General features: G+C 44.7%; 1 long non-coding RNA gene and 1 other non-coding gene across 3 annotated transcripts in view; both read left to right on the plus strand.

Annotated features, from left to right (window-relative positions):
- The window catches only part of LOC114813342, a 108,370-nt gene that overhangs the window by 60,330 nt on the left and 32,027 nt on the right, over positions 1-16,013 (plus strand). Inside the window, exon 1 of one of the 2 annotated variants that reach the window (XR_005660152.1) lies at positions 4,092-4,161. The exons of the other annotated variant lie outside the window; for it this stretch is intronic. This is a non-coding gene — a long non-coding RNA (uncharacterized LOC114813342). Of the gene's footprint in view, positions 1-4,091; positions 4,162-16,013 lie in introns of those variants that run through there. 2 annotated transcript variants of the gene reach the window in all.
- LOC114813389 lies at positions 9,762-9,899 on the plus strand. Its single transcript, XR_003761111.1, has one exon. It is a non-coding gene; the product is annotated as a small nucleolar RNA SNORA7 (small nucleolar RNA).

The following is a 16,013-nucleotide window of genomic DNA, read 5'->3' on the forward strand; positions in this document are numbered from 1 at the left end:
AGGGCTCTAAACTCAAAGGAGAGGATCTATAAAATAAAGCCATTACTTCTGCTGATTTTTTTTTGCCTGCTTAAACATTTCCCACCCACTCTAATCCTAAAGAGATGAGGAGAGGAGAAACAAGTGGCTCTAAGGAGGACATTTTGAATTTAGGGATTTTCTCAGCAATCAGTCAATGGTATTTATTGAGTGCTTACTATGTTTAGAGCATTGCATTAAGCACTTAGGAGAGTACAATCCAACAAAATTCACAGACACATTCCCTGCCCATAACGAGCTTACAGTCTACAGCAGCAGGGTGATTGGAAAGAGTCTGGATCTGGGAGTCAGAGGACCTGGATACTAATCCCAGTTCTGCCACTTGCCTGTTGGATAAGCTTGGGCAAGTCACTTATCTTCTCTGGGCCTCTATCTCCTCATCTGTCAAATGGGATTCAAAACCTGTTCTCCTTCTTACTTCAAATGTGAGCCCCAGTAGGGACCTGATTACCTTGCATCTATTCCAGAGCATAGTACAGTGTTTGGCACATAGCATTTAACAATTACCACTATGATCCCTATTATTATTATTGTGTTCTTTTACAGTACCAGATGAGCATCCGTGTAGTGCATATAATGTGTTAGGTACTCAATAGCCAACTTTCTCTGCAGCATGGCTTAGTGGATAGAGCATGAGCCTCGGAGTCAGAAGGACCTGGGTGCTTATGCCAGCTCTGCCACATCTCTGCTGTGTGACGTTGGCCAAGTCATTTGACTTCGCAGGGTCTCAGTTACCTCATCTGTAAAATGGTGATTAAAAGTGTGAGTCCCATGGGGGACAGGGACTGGGCCCAACCTGATTAGCTTTTATCTATCCCAGTGCTTAGAATAGTATTTGCTATATAGTAAACACTTAACAGGAATCATTATTATTATTATGTCTCTGCGTTCATAAGATTTGTACTGCAGTTGATCAGAAAGACAAGCCAAAGAAGATAAAATATCAGCTATTAGAAGAGGGGAGATTCATAACCTCCATCTTTGGCTGCATGGACAGAGACAGCATCTTGCTGTTCCTGTCTCGTGGCTACCTGAAAGTCTTTCTCGGGAGACTCTCTGAAGAGTAGATGTGAAAGCTTGTGGGGAGGGGACATTTGGGAATGTTCCCCTCAAGAACAACAAGGCTTCCGAGAGTAAATTCTTATTTGGGGCTAATCTTTCTGAGGAAACACTGGATTGAAGAATTCAGGGAGGGTCAGGCTCAGATTCCAGCTTCTGTTTACACAAACTTCCTGCTCCTCTGTAACAATGGGGCAAGAAAAGAAAATGAAAAATGGTTTCATTGGATTATTTAAAAAAGAAATACCAGGGAGAGGTGTGTGGGCTGGGTTGTAGCAAGTGAGGATTAGTATAGAGGGGAAGCAGTGTGGCTTAATGGAAAGAGCACGGGCTTGGGAGCCAGACGTCATGGGTTCTAATCTCCGCTCCTCCACTTATCAGCTATGTGACTTTGGGCAAGTCACTTAACTTGTCTGTGCCTCAGTTACCTCATCTGTACAGTGGGGATTAAGACTGTGAACTCCACGTGGGGCAACCTGATCACTTTGTATTTAGACCAGTGCTTAGAACAATGCTTGGCACACAGTAAGCGCTTAACAAATACCATCATTATTGTTATTACTATTATAGAGGAGAGAACATACAGAGTGCCTTAAAGTCCCTGGTCAGGGGTTCCTGCTTGATGAAGAACTACACTGGCACCTGCATTTCCATGACCTAGTAGGGATTACTGAACCATGCAATCGGTCCCTGAAGAGGAGGGACTGCTTGTTCTGTGCAGGTCGAACCAGTGAAGCATCGCCTCATGCTTGGTGGAAGGCTGCTGTGGCCCAGGTTGACCCAGAATTTCCATGCGGGTGACCACTGATTGATCGTTTCCTTCTCTAAGTCTGCAGTCTCAAAAAGGCAGCTGATCACAGGACATCTGCATGGGTCATTGGCTATTAATAACAGTAATTGAGGTATTTTTTAAGCACTTATTATGTGCCAGGCACTGTATAGTGGGAAGGATAAAAGCAAATCAGGTTGGACACAGTCCCTGTTTCACATGGTGCTCAGATTCTTAATCCTCGTTTTGCAGATGAAGTAATTGAGGCCCAGAGAAGTGAAGTGACTTGTCCAAGGTCACAAAGCAGACAAAGTGACAGAGGGGGCATGAGAACCTTGATCCTCCTGACTTCCGAGCCCATGCTCTATCTATCCACGAGGCCATGCTGCTTGGGTGATGAATAAACGGATGCATATCTTAGTGAGCTACCAAAAATAACGATATCTTTTAACTCCAGGCTACTCTCATTTTAAGCAGCTAAGGCCTGAGCATGAATGGCTAGGCTGTGCATCACATCACCCATGCATCAGATTGTAGTAATGGCCCCGTAGCTCTACCCTCATATACGCAGCTAATCATCCTTCTGCCCCCAACCTAATACCAACAGTTGTTTAGGAACAGTAATCTGTAGGGCCTTCCTCAATTTAAATCACCCCCATGGTCCAAAACCTCCTCCCCAGAGGCCGCACCCTGAGCGTCAGAATTTCCCCTGTATTCAAAGATCAGAGCTAGTGTTAACCAGATAGTGCTCAGCGTTCTTCTGCTCCTGCTCTGTGAGCACAAGTTGCACTGGTCTGGAGCAGAAGGAGTTTTCCATTCCCCAGTCATACCATGTGCTGTCTGCTGCATTCTGCATTCAATTCTGTTGTATTAAACTCTCCCAAGCACTTAGTACAGTGGTCTTCCCACAGTAAGCGCTCAATAAATATCACAAATGATGATGATATTGATGATGAAAGAAGCTCTGAGACAAAGGAAAATTCCAAGTAGAAACAATTTTAAATGTAGAATGATGGACCTTTAGAGTGACCACATTTTTAGTTGACGGCTTTGAAAATTTTTAACATTTAAGAAAATGTGTAGTGAGCTCTTGAAAGCCACATCACTTGCTCACAGAAAATGTCATTCATCCTACAACAACAAAAAATGGACGGGTGGATATTCGCCAGTCTGACTTTGTGCCGATGGTTCGGACCTAAGTTTTGACTTAGCTTTATTCTTATGCAGCCAACAAAAATTAATTTGTGTTTGATTTTCTGTGACAAAGATGAGGGAAATCAATGAGATCCCTTTGCTTCCCTAAGGCTGGACCCCATTTAAAAAGGATATATATATATATATTTTTTTTTTTTCTAAGTTATAGAATGGTGGAATCAGGGGACGCTCTTGGGAGCAAGCAAGAGACAAGCTGAAAAATCAAAGTCTGATAGAAAGACCAAAGAAGGTTCAGAAGAAAGAGGAAAGGGAAACTGAAGTTGAAAAAGGGAATAAATAGGAGAGCAAGGAGAAGGGAAACAGTGATTTTGGAGGAAACCTCTTAAACCCAGCAACAAAGCTGTATCAATGACAAAGAAACTGCTTAAGACTGAGCTTTGGTTTGTATTTATTAAATGGAAGTGTTGCATATTTGAAGCTCCTGGACACTTACTCTCAAGCAAGACTTGGAAAGTAAAATTCCAAATAGGAGCAAAGGAAAACAAAACATTTATCCTGGGGTGGACTGAGAGAGAAGAAACAGTGCAGAATGTTTGGGGAAGTTATAAAGCATCTTTAATTTCCCCTAACCTTCCCCAGGGACCTGAAGACAGATTTCCATTCAATTAAAGTAATACTAATAGTATATATGAAGCACGTACTGTGTGCAGAACACCGTCCTAAGGCCTGGGAGAGAATGCACAGGTGGGAAGAAGACATGGTCCCTGTCCTTTGGGGGTTTCACAATAGCATCCAGAGTGCTGATCTTCCCGCTGGCATCTCCTAAATCCATCCGGTTTATAAGGCAAGGATTCTCTTGGGAATGCTGGACCGTACCTGCATTCTCATGAGCGGGAGTGATGACAAAGTAGTAACAGAACTGATTAAGCACTTACTGTGTGCCAAACAATGTACTAAGCCCTGGTACGGAATACACAGATGGGAATTAGACTATTTTAAAAATGGTTTTTGTTAAACACTCTATGTGTTAGGCACTGTGCTAAGGGTTTTTTTCTTGCCCCTTAGGGAAATAGACACTGCCAGCAACCTCATCAAGGTGCAAGACTTATGCCAGAAGGTCGGCATAGACACTGGACAAAGTAAGACTGTTGGAATTTAGAGTGGCCAAATTTTCTATTTCAAAGCTGGATCCCCTCCTCCTTCTACCAATTTGAGGGGGCATTATTAATCATGGCTCAGAAAAGAGATATCGGGTCACTGTTAACTCTGAATCACCTGTCCTATGAATGACAGAATCCAAAAAGGCCAATCAAATGCTGAACCTCATCCGAAAGGAACAAACAAGAAACAAACAAGAAACAAAATGAAGGGCATAGTTTTGTCCCCACAGTATATTTTACATTGGTTCCCCTGCACTGAGAATTAATGTGAGGTTGTGCAGAACAGAATTCAGCTGGACAAGGTATATTTATTTATAATGGTATTTGTTCAGCACTTACTCTGTTTCAAGCGCCGAGGTAAATACAAGTTAATCAGGTTGGACACAGTCTTTATTCCACATGGGCCTCAGAGTTTAAGTGGGAGGGAAAACAGATGCTGAATAACCATTTTACAGGTGAGGAAACTGAGGCATAGAGAAATCAACTGACAAGGTCACACAGCAGGCAAATGGCAGAGCCGGGAAGAGAACCCAGCTCCTTTGTTTCCCAAGACTGTGCTCTTTCATCTAGGCCATGCTGCTTCTGAGGGACATAAAAGTCAGAAGTGATTTGCCCGAGGTCAAATGGCAGGTGGGTATCAGAGCCGGAATTAGAATCGGAATCCTCTGACTCCCAGGCCGTCTCTCTTTACACTAGGTCATACTGATTCCAAGTCAAGGCCACCCTCCCTAGGAGGTGGCAAGAGCTGAAAACTCCCCTTCCCTCATGCCAGTGCAGACTTCCAGGAGAAGTCCCCTCACTGGGCATTTTCCTGTCCCTTGAGCATTTGTAAGTGACAGAATAAACACAGTATGGACAAAGAAGCAGCATGGTGTAGTGGACAGAGCACAGACCTGGGAGTCAGAAGGTTGTGGGTTCTAATCCCCACTCTACCGCTTGTCTGCTGTGTGACCTTCGGCAAGTCACTTCACTTTTCTGGGCCTCAGTTACTGCATCTGTAAAATGGGGATTGAGAGTGGGAATCCCATGTGGGACAGGGATTGGGTCCAACCTGATTCGCTTATATCCACCCCAGTGCTTAGTGAGCACTTAAATACCACAATTATTAAAGTGGGACCTTCCTGCTAAGCCTTCACTTGCCTTCCTAGACCAGCAGCCGTTCAGATTTTCTCCATACATATTAGGATCACAAAGAGTATTTTCCATTTTTTAAAAGTCTTCGCTTCAAGCAGCTGAGCGCAGCTTTTACCGGAACCTTCAAAACATCTCTAAAATCAACCGTTTCCTCTCCATTAAAACTGTTACCATGTTAATCCAATCAATCAGTCATATTTATTGAGTGCTTACTGTGTGCAGAGCATTGTACTAAGCACTTGGGAGACTACAACAATAATACAGAATTGGTAGACATTCCCTGCCCACAATGAGCATACAGTCTAGAGGAACTTACAAGTCTAAAGGACACTTATCCCATCTTGATTATTGCATCAGCCTCCTTGCTGACCTCCCTGCCTTCTTTCTCTCTACACTCCAGTCCATATTTCACTCTGCTGCCCAGATCAATTTTCTAAAATTCTGTTCAATCCAGTTTACCCACTCTTTAAGAACTTCTAATGGTTGCCCAACCATCTCCACATTAAACAGAAACTCTTTACCAGGGCTTTAGAACACTCAATCACCTTGCCCTCTCCTACTTTACCTCCCTGTTCTCCTACTACAACCCAGCCCGTGCACTTTGCTCTCCTAATGCCAACCTGCTCATTCTTCCTCATTCCCATCTATCTCACTGCCAACTTCTCGTCCACATCCTGCCTCTGGCCTCGAGCACCCGCCTTCATATTTGACAGATGATCACTCTTCCCACCTTCAAAACTATATTTAAAAGCATATTTCCTCCAACAGACCATGTTCAACTAAGCCCTCATTTCCTCTTCCCCCACTCCCTTCTGCATCACCCCTTGCACTTGGATTTTCATCCTTTATTCACCCCTCCCTCAGCCTCAAAGCAATTATGTACATATCTGTAATTTATTTATATCATCTGTTGCCCTCTCTAGACCATTAGCTCTTTGTGGGCAGCGAACATGTCTATTAACTCTGCTACACTGTACTCTCCCAAATGCTCAGTACAGTGCTCTGCACACGGTAAGCTCTCAAATAGGATTGATTTATTGATTCGACTCAGCATAAACTGATGCCTCCCCCTCCACCCACCCACCCAATCAATATCCACCCTGGTACCCACCATTTCAACTTTCCTGGCATCCTGAGCTATTCCCCCAGGGAGAGGGCCCGAGACCAATTCCGGTTTGGCCAACTGGTACTATTCGAGGCTTAAAGTAGGCCCATTCAGCTTCCTCTTGAACCAGGTCCAAGAGTCACAAATCTGCCTCACTCATCTATGGATCTGGTTTGAGCAGGGCTGATCCATTTCTCTGGAGCTGGGCCTGAATTATGATCTCTGCCGGCTTCATCTTGAAGTTTCCAGCTGCAGTACTTAATACTTAGAAGTGATCTGGCTGCATTTTAAAAAACCAAATCAAAACAAACAAAACAAGGCTAATCCAAGAACGCTCTCAATCTATGCAAGGAAAAAATATCACAGTGCCATTTTACATCACTTTCCTGTTCCTCAGATGGATAAATGTCTCTCTCAAAATCACTTAGCTACTTTGGCCAACAAAAGGATAAGTGCCATTATTTTGATGTCAAATGAACAAATTGTTCCTGTAATAGGTGTTTTAACCTCACTTCATATTCATTGTCCTGTCCTGTCTGATTTTACTGTAAATGACTGAATTAACTTCTGATGTTTTGCCAGGGCTCCATAAATCATGACCTTGTTCCTTCTTTCCTTTGTTTTTTTTTTTGTTTGTTTTTTAATTTGGAAAGCAGAAGATTCATTCTTTCCTCTCTATTTCATTAGAAAATCGAAGCTGTTTTGGTCTACTCTAAGTCTGGTTTAGCGAACCTGAATACACTCCTGGATGTGTTTTTCTACTTTGTTTTTGTTTTTATGGTATTTGGTAAGTGCTTGCTATGTGCCAGGCACTATACTAAGAGCTGGGGTGTACACAAGATAATAGGCTGGACACAATCCCTATCTCAAATGGGGCTCACAGTTTAAATCATAGGGAACTGTGTGTGGGAGAAAGGAATTACTCTGTAGACTCACCAGAAGTAAAGGTTCAAGCAAAATATTCCTTATCCCTTTGGCTACACCCAAAATGACCTAGGTGTTAGCTTTTGTAAGAGGAAGCCTAAGATTTTTCCCTTATACTCTTTACTCCCATGGGTGGGAATGGAAAAAAAATCCATCTTGAATTGTTAGACCTCATGCTCTTGAGGCTGAATCCTGAACAAGTCCAAGTTCACTTCAATTACAATGATTTGAAAATTACAAGACCAAACTTTGGACAAAATATATCCTGTAACTCTCCATTACTCTCTCATATCCCGACAGTAAAGACCTATAGAAACACGGGCCAAGGACTAGCATCATCCTCAGTGATACAAGACAAGGTTGAGAATTAGCTTCAGCCCCATTCTTGTGCTGAATGCAAAAGGCACAAACTCAGACATTTCGGTGGTTACACATCAGAGAGCCAAGTTACAAAAGAGGAAGCAGAAAGTAGCTTTTTTCTAGAGTTCATACTTTGTGCTTACTGCATGGACTAGACACCCAATCACAATTATTTTGGCTGCTAAAATGGCAGTGTTCTTTGTTGAGTGATCTCAGTGCTTTTAAATAAAAATGGCAGTGTTCTCTTTTAGTGATCTCAGTGCTTTTAAATAATAAGTGATCAAATAATTAATATTAGTGTTATTGTTATATTATGACAGATAATTTCTATGTGCTGAGCCTTGGGCTGACCACTGGGGTAGATTAAAGATAATCAAATTGGACACAGTCCCTGTCTCAGTATTTTTATCCCCATTTCCACATATGAGAAGTTACAAAAGTTAAATGACTTGTCCAAAATCATTTAGTCCCACGGCACTTATGTAGACAAATTATGTATCATAAATTATTTATTTGTATTAATGGATGTCTCACCTTCTAGACTGTAAGCTTGTTGTGGACAGGGGACTTCTCTAACAGCTCTGTTGTATTCTACTCTCCGAAATGCTTAATACAGTGCTCTGCACGCAGTAAGCGTTCAGTAAATGCCACTGATGATTATGATGATAATAATGATATAGCAGGTGGAGCCAGGACTATCACTCTGGGGCTCCTGGCTCCCCTCCCCCATTCCACCCCCAATCCCCTGCTCTTTCCACTAGGCCACGTATGCTTGGATTGGAAGAGCAAGATCTAGCCTGGCTAAACCTAAACTCCTGCAGAATAAAGAATACCAGAAGTCAAATTCTTTAAGTCTTAACACCAGCTTTAAATACGCCCTCCATTCTACTGCATTCCATAGCTGGGGTTGAGGAATGATTAGCATAATTTCTCCTCCCCTTGTAAGTTGCTTCAATAAATCTGGGTCAGCTGGGAAAACCTTCTGGAGAAGGAGATCTCTGGGGAAAATAGAAAGAGTCTGCCAAGTCAACCCACGTGTAACATCTGGTTTTGTTTTTCGGATACATTCTGCTTTCTCTGTAGCCAACCAATCCACTGGGGCCCGAGAAGGTCGTGACATTCCAAGGGTCGTTCCTGCAATTGGGAACCGGTCAGCTCCCAGTTTCCGTCATTCTACTCTGTATCCAGACCACACAGCTTCTGTCTGCCTGGTCTCCAGGGCCAATTTTGCTCTGCTGCAGCCCTTTTCCCAACCCCCTTAAATGCAAAGGATTTATTGAATGGAAGGCATGCAGCTACACAGAATGCACTGGTTCCCTGTATTTAGGGAGGCTGTGCTGGGAGAGAAAATGGCTTGATAACCAAAAGTAGCTTTGGTCATTCATGAGTGAACCTGCATTTTGGGGCTGGGGCAGGGAGTGCCTCTCTTCTAAGTGACTGCTATGTTCCAGGAGGCAGAGGGCTGAGAAGCTATTGTACCAGGAATAATCTAAGTTTCAAGCAAGGACCAACTTCAAGAGATAAATCATTGTCTATAATAGTCACTCCATTCTCAAAAGGGAGGTGGTGAGATGGCTATCCAAGAGAAGGTTCCTGAATTAACTGCGGCATTTCTTAAGTGCTTACTATGTGTTCTAAGCGCTGGGGAAGATCCGGGATGATCAGTTCAGACACAGTCCCTGTCTCACAAAAGGCTTGCAATCTAAGTGGGAGGGAGAACAGGTATTGAATCCTCATTTGACAGATGAAGTAACTGAGGCACAGAGAAGTTAAATGACTTGCCCAAGGTCACACAGCAGACGGCTGGTGAAGCAGAATTAGAACCCAGGGCCTTACGACTCCCAGGCCCATACTCTATCTGCTAGACCACACTGCTTCTGAACCGTAGGGATTCCCTCGCCCGTGCCCTCATGGACACCAGGTTTCCCCATTCCATGATCTCTCTGGATTCCTCCCCTTCCAAACACCTCTAAGTGGTACCAGTAGAGCTCGAGGGAAGGAGGGCACCTGGTTTTCCCGGATCAGTGGTAACGATAATTATGGTACTTGTTAAGCTTCCCTCTCAGGGCCGCACCTGGAGAGTTTCCGATACTCTACCAGTCTCGACTACGGGAGGGAGAGTCGAGCAGAGGCCCGTCCATTCCATTCCTAGCTTGGGCAGTGGCAAGCGAGTGGAAGACAATCTGCTACAAGTCAAAACTCACCTATGCTAGGCAGCAGAGACGTGGGAGAGAGTCGAGGGAGGAGACTCGAGTTTACTGCCCGGAAGGCGGCAGTGGTAAAACCACTTCCGTATTTTGACCAAGAAAACTATGGTTACAACTACCAGAAGGATTGCAGATGGAGGTGGGGCATTCTGGAAGAGGGGTGTCCCTGGCGTCACTAGGGGTTGGAGTCGACTCGACGGCATAAGATGAGACTTGTTAAGCTCTTACTATGTGCCAAGCACTGTTCTAATCACTGGGGTAGAAACAAGCAGGTCGGGCAGAGTCCCTGCCCCACATGGGGCTCACACTCTTATCCCCATTTTACAGATGAGGTAACTGAGGCCCAGAGAAATTAAGTTACTTGACCTCGGGCAAGGTCACACAGCCGACATGCAGCAGAGCAGGGATTAGAACTCAGGTCCTTCTGACTCCCAGGCCCAGGTTCTATCCACTGAGCCACGCTGTTGTGCTATGTAGGGGTGATTCAAGGATATGGCATGGAGGTGGTTACTTGCTACTGAACCCATTAAATAGCCAGGCAAGGGACCACTGCACTGAACAAATATATGCCAAGTCAATGTATTAAGGAATACGGTGAACCTTCTGAAGCCATCCACTCCCTTGTAATGTTCATTCATTCATTCGATAGTATTTATTGAGCACTTACTATGTGCAGAGCACTGTACTAAGCGCTTGGAACATGTAATTCGGCAATAGATAGAGACAATCCCTGCCCTTTGACGGGCTTGCAGTCTAATCGGGGGAGACAGACAAAAACCATAGCAATAAATAGAATCAAGGGGATGTACACCTCATTAACAAAATAAATAGGGTAGTAAAAATATGTACAAATGAGCAAACGAGCACAGTGCTGAGGGGAGGGGAAGTGAGGGGGGAGGAGCAGGGGGAAAGGGAGCTTAGCTGAGGGGAGGTGAAGTGGGGGGGCAGAGATTTCATGGCTCTGAAACCGGCCCGTGGGCCAGAACAAGTGAGTTAGTCGACAACCTCTCATGAGAAAGATAACAGCAAAACTCTCCTTCACCAACTCTCCCTTCCCAGTTTGCTCTGACAGATCCTGAAATCAGAACTATAACATAAAATAGTGACTACAGGATTCTGTTTGCAACTGGAGCGTTTTTATAACTAAGGTTGTGAAACAGATTTCAAAGCAAGACATTTTTAGAAATTGCAAATATAGTCAATATACAAAATACAATCCAAAGTAACTAGCAATGAAATAGACGTGGCCTCCTTTTTCAGGCCTTGTGGGGTGAGGTAGAACTCTTTGGGAGTCTGGTATCCCTCTGGGTAAGACACAACAGGATTTAATCTAGTCTTCACTGTCTGACAATGCCATGTTCCTGCCAAGGACCTCTCCCATCTCTTGCCTCATCTGACCCTGGCCTAGGAGAATGCAGATTTCTTCCCTGCCAGAATTCCAGGAAGGACAGGGAACTTCAATGCTGTGACGTATTCAGACTGTTCTTTCTCTGGGGCGGGTTGTACTTTAGGGCCATTGAGGGATTGGTAAGAATCTTTCAGAGGGTCACTTGTAAACACAATAATTTCTTTAAGATTTCAGTGGCCAAGCTCTTCCCTTTACCCTGATCTTAGGACTCAAGAAGAGCCCTCACTGAACAGCTTTCTTCAAAAGGTTACTAGCCACCTCTCCAAGAGGAAGAAGGGATCTCCAAATTGTAATGAGCTCATTATAGGCAGGGAACAGGTCTACCAACTCCATCATACCATACTCTCCCTAGCGCTCACTACAGTGTTCTGCACAAAATAAGCGCTCAGTAAATTCTACTGACTGATCTCCATTTTCAAAAATATACTACAAGACTTCCTGCCACTGTGTGGCCCATGATGCTTAGCCCATCTATTGCCCGTGGAGAAGAATGGGATTAACCCAATTGGGATACAACCTAGAAGCTTCGGGAAGCTCAGTGATTTTGAAACTGAATGAGGCAAAAACAAGTTGGTCCCACAGCATCTTTGACAGACCACTGCCATTACCAAAAGGGACCTCTCATGCTTTAAATCCAAACAAATCTCAAACCTCCAGTGTGTTTTGGACCTGCTACCGCTTATCAGTGGACTAAAGTGAGAACTGAGACATTACAGCAAGGGAGAGAGAGGAATCTAACATCTCTTACCCTGATCTCCTGCTTGGAGTTAAAAGTACCACTCAAAGGTTCTCTGGCCTTGGTAAGAATTGATTGGGCAAGCAACGGAATTTTTTATGGTATTTGTTAAGCTTTTACTATGTGTCAGACACTGTACTAAGCACTGGGGGAGATGTGAGCTAATCACAGTGGACACAGTCCAGGTCCCACATGGGGCTTCATCCCCATTTTACAGATGAGGTGACTGAGGCACAGAGAAGTGAAGTGACTTCTGCTGCTTCTCATAGAGATCTTATAGGAGGAGGACTCATCTTCCATAAGGCACTGCAAACCCTGCCTCTTATCCGGTTTTTATTGAGTTATTTTATTAGTTTGTTGTGTAACTCATAACCACATCATAAAATCAAACACCCCTCCTTCATGTCTCAAAATCTTCCAGCCTTCTGAGCTCTGATTAGTGCTGGGTTGAATTTCAGTAACGTTATATCTGATGGGAAGAAATCTTTATAAGAGGACATGAGTCTTTCATAAACTAACAAACGTCAGTGGTGGCTAGAAGCCTATTGTCCACCACTGCAGCTTGTCATCAACCCTCACTCTTTCCCAGTGAGCCCCTCTCCTTCTCATCAGGAGAGAATGGAGAGAAGCAGCGTGGCTTAGTGGAAAGAGCCTGGGCTTGGGAGTCAGAGTCGTGGGTTCTAATCCCAACTCCTCCACTTATCGGTTATGTGACCTCGGGGAAGTCACTTAACTTCCCTGTGCCTCAGTTACCCGATCTGTAAAATGGGGAGTAAGACTGTGAATCCCAAGTGAGGCAACCTGATTACTTTGTATCTACCCCAGCACTTAGAACAGTGCTTGGCACATAGTAAGCGCTTAACAAATATCATCATCATCAGCCCATCTGTGAGAGTGGTGGGAGGGAAAGTCAGTGACTTTGGTCTCCTCTTCCACTTGCTGCTTGTTAAGACAGCATCCAGACTATCTGGAGCTTCAGCAGTGTGGAGAGGATCCTCCAATTTGAACTCCTTTGAAGCCTCCGGGTCAAATCCAATTTACTTCTAAAGGCACAGGGTTAACTTCACTTTATAGGTGCTTCATTAGAAAGGAGAGATATTTTTAGCTAAGAGGCCCTCGGAAGTTGGGAAACAGCCTGAGCAATGAATAAAATGGCAGGAGCTGACCGGTTATAGGTGGCTGTATTGTATGCTTTGGCCTTACTGCCAACTCCTGAGGACAATCTCAAAGAACCAAGTGCAAACTATTGAAGCAGTGCTGCTGCTCTCTGAAGAGGAAACGAAAGAGGAGAAAAAACAGGAGAAGGAGGAGGAGGAGGAGAGGAAGCTGGGGAATCTCCTTCTCTACTCCACTGGCCTGAATGGGGTTCTTTTTCCTCCCCCCGCCCCAACAAAATTGGGAATCTCATGAAAGGTCCTTAGGTTGGAAGAATAGAATCCCAGGACAAGTAATGGTCTGGACTATTTTGGGACACCTGGTTGCTCTCCTTTTAGAATTCTATGCTGTGTTAAGAGGGGTTTGACAGTCAGGAAACTGATTGAGAAAGAGGCAGAAAGTAGGAGGTGAAGAGGGGTTATATGCAGAGTAATAATTTTGAAGTGTAATCCTGTACCTTCCTGAACAGAATCAGAGTAGTAGAAAAGAAGGCAAGAGGCACCATGGCCTGGGGGAGAGTATGACTCTGGGGAGCAGAATTTTCAGCTATGCCACTTCTCTGCTCTGTGACCTGGAGAAAGTCACAACATCCCTGCGCCTCAGTTCCCTCATCTGTAAAATGAGGATAAGGTGCCTATTCTTCCTCCCTTTTAGGCTGTGAGGCTCATGTGGGACAGAGACTGGGTCCGATCTATCTGCTATTTCATCACTTAGCACATATTAATCGCTTAATAAATGACACTATTATCATTATCATTAAGAAGCATCGTGGCCTAGTGTATCGAGCACAGGCCCGGAAGTTAGAAGGTCATGGATTCTCATCCTGACTCTGACACTTGTCTGCTGTGTGACCTTGGGCAAGTCACTCCACTTCTCTGGGCCTCAGTTCCCTCATCAAAATGGGGATTAAGAGACTGTGAGCCCTATGAGGGACAGGGATTTTGCCCAATCCAATTCTCTTGTATCTACCCCGGCACTTAGAACAGTGCCTGGCACAAAGTAAGTGCTTGACAAATACCATAATTGTGATTACTATTTAGAAGGGAGAGGGACGAGAGAGAGTGGGAACTCCAAGGAAAGGAGACAGAAGTGAGGATGCAGAGAACGTGTCTGCCAACTCTGTGATATTGTGTTAGAGTACCCCGCGTGCAGTAAACACTCAATAATTACAACTGATGGATTGGTTGGTTGAAAGGAGAATAGTAGACAGTAAAGTCATTCCAGAGGGTTAAATTATCTGGAACCTTTTCTACCATCAAAACTAGTAATAGTGAAGTGGTGGGGTGTTTTATATAACAGTAATAATAACTGTGGTCTCCGTTAAGGACTTACGTACCAAGCACTGTGCTACACTCTGAGATGGATAAATGATAGGCAGGTCAGACACAGTCCCATCCCATACAGGGTTCCCAGTCTAATGGGGAGGGAGAAGTATTGAATTCCCATTTTGCAGATGAGGTAACTGAGTCCCAGAAAAGTCAAGTGACTTGCCCAAGTCCTGGGAGTCAGAAGGACTTGGGTTCTAATCCTGGCTCTGCCACTACTCTGCTGTGTGACCTTGGGCAAGTCACCTGACTTCTCTGGGGTAGATACAAGTGGATTAGGTTGGACACAGTCCCTGTCCCACATGGGGCTCACAGTCTAAGTAGGAGAGAGAACAGGAGGACCGAGGCACAAAGAAGCTAAGTGACTTGCCCAAGGTCACACCTTCTAGGCTGTGAGCCCACTGTGGGCAGGGATTGTCTCTATTTGTTGCTGAATTGTACTTCCCAAGTGCTCAGTACAGTGCTCTGCACAAAGTAAGCGCTCAATAAATACGACGGACTGAATGAATGAAGCAATTGGCAGAGCAGGGAGTAGAACCCAGATCCTCTGACTCCAGGCCTGTGGAAACTAGGCCATGCTGCTTGAATCCAAATGTGAAAATCACTACTGGAGGGGGAGAGAAAGAAGGAAGGGAGGGAGAGAGAGAGAGAGAGAGTCAGCTTGTGTATGCCTGGGAAAAAGAAGAAGTAGGGAAGAGACATTGCTTTTGGCTCAAAGATTCTTAACTGGAGGATCGAAAGCAGTCACTGATCCCGATCAGTATGGGAACGAAGCAGCAGGACTCGATCTAGCCTTTGCCTTCTGGAGACGCCTTTGATTTTCATAAACCTTATCGCGGCCCACAGCGGCTGATAGAGCACCATAAATAAACGGCAGCGGCGGTGGCCCTGGAGCGTGGCCGCTGTCCAGAAGGCCGCCGATAGACACACGCTCTGCCTTTTAACTGGGCAACTCCCCGGGGAGAAATCAATCACACGCCAGGTTTAACAGAGTTCCTTTCCCCCACCCCCACAGACCAGTATGGCAAATAATAATAAATTCTTCCCGGCCCCAAAGCCACCACCCCCGCTTCACTGTTCCAAACCATTTCAATTTTCGCTCCCGGCTAGCTTTCCCTCGGAAAGGCACGCGGAACTTTTTTGCGTCTGGCTGCCTCTCCGCGCTGACGCCTTGTTGACGGGTTGTGTGCTTCGCCACCTTGAAGTCTGTCCTCACGGGGCCTGGCGTACATTTGTGCATGTGACTCCCATTAACATTAATCCCCTTCGGCATTTACCGAAGAACAGACCCTCCGGGGGCATTTGAAATCTCAGATGATAGATAACTAAAATCCTTCCCGTGCATCAACGAGCGTGATGTGCCTATGGCCTCCCTCAATTTATTATTTATTTATCGAGCGCTTACCGTGTGCACAGCACTGTACTATGACACAATATAACAAAACAGTAGAGTTGGTAGACAGCTTTCCTGCATCCT

Source organism: Ornithorhynchus anatinus, chromosome 7 (assembly GCF_004115215.2).
Source record: "Ornithorhynchus anatinus isolate Pmale09 chromosome 7, mOrnAna1.pri.v4, whole genome shotgun sequence".
Taxonomy (NCBI): Eukaryota; Metazoa; Chordata; class Mammalia; order Monotremata; family Ornithorhynchidae; genus Ornithorhynchus; species Ornithorhynchus anatinus.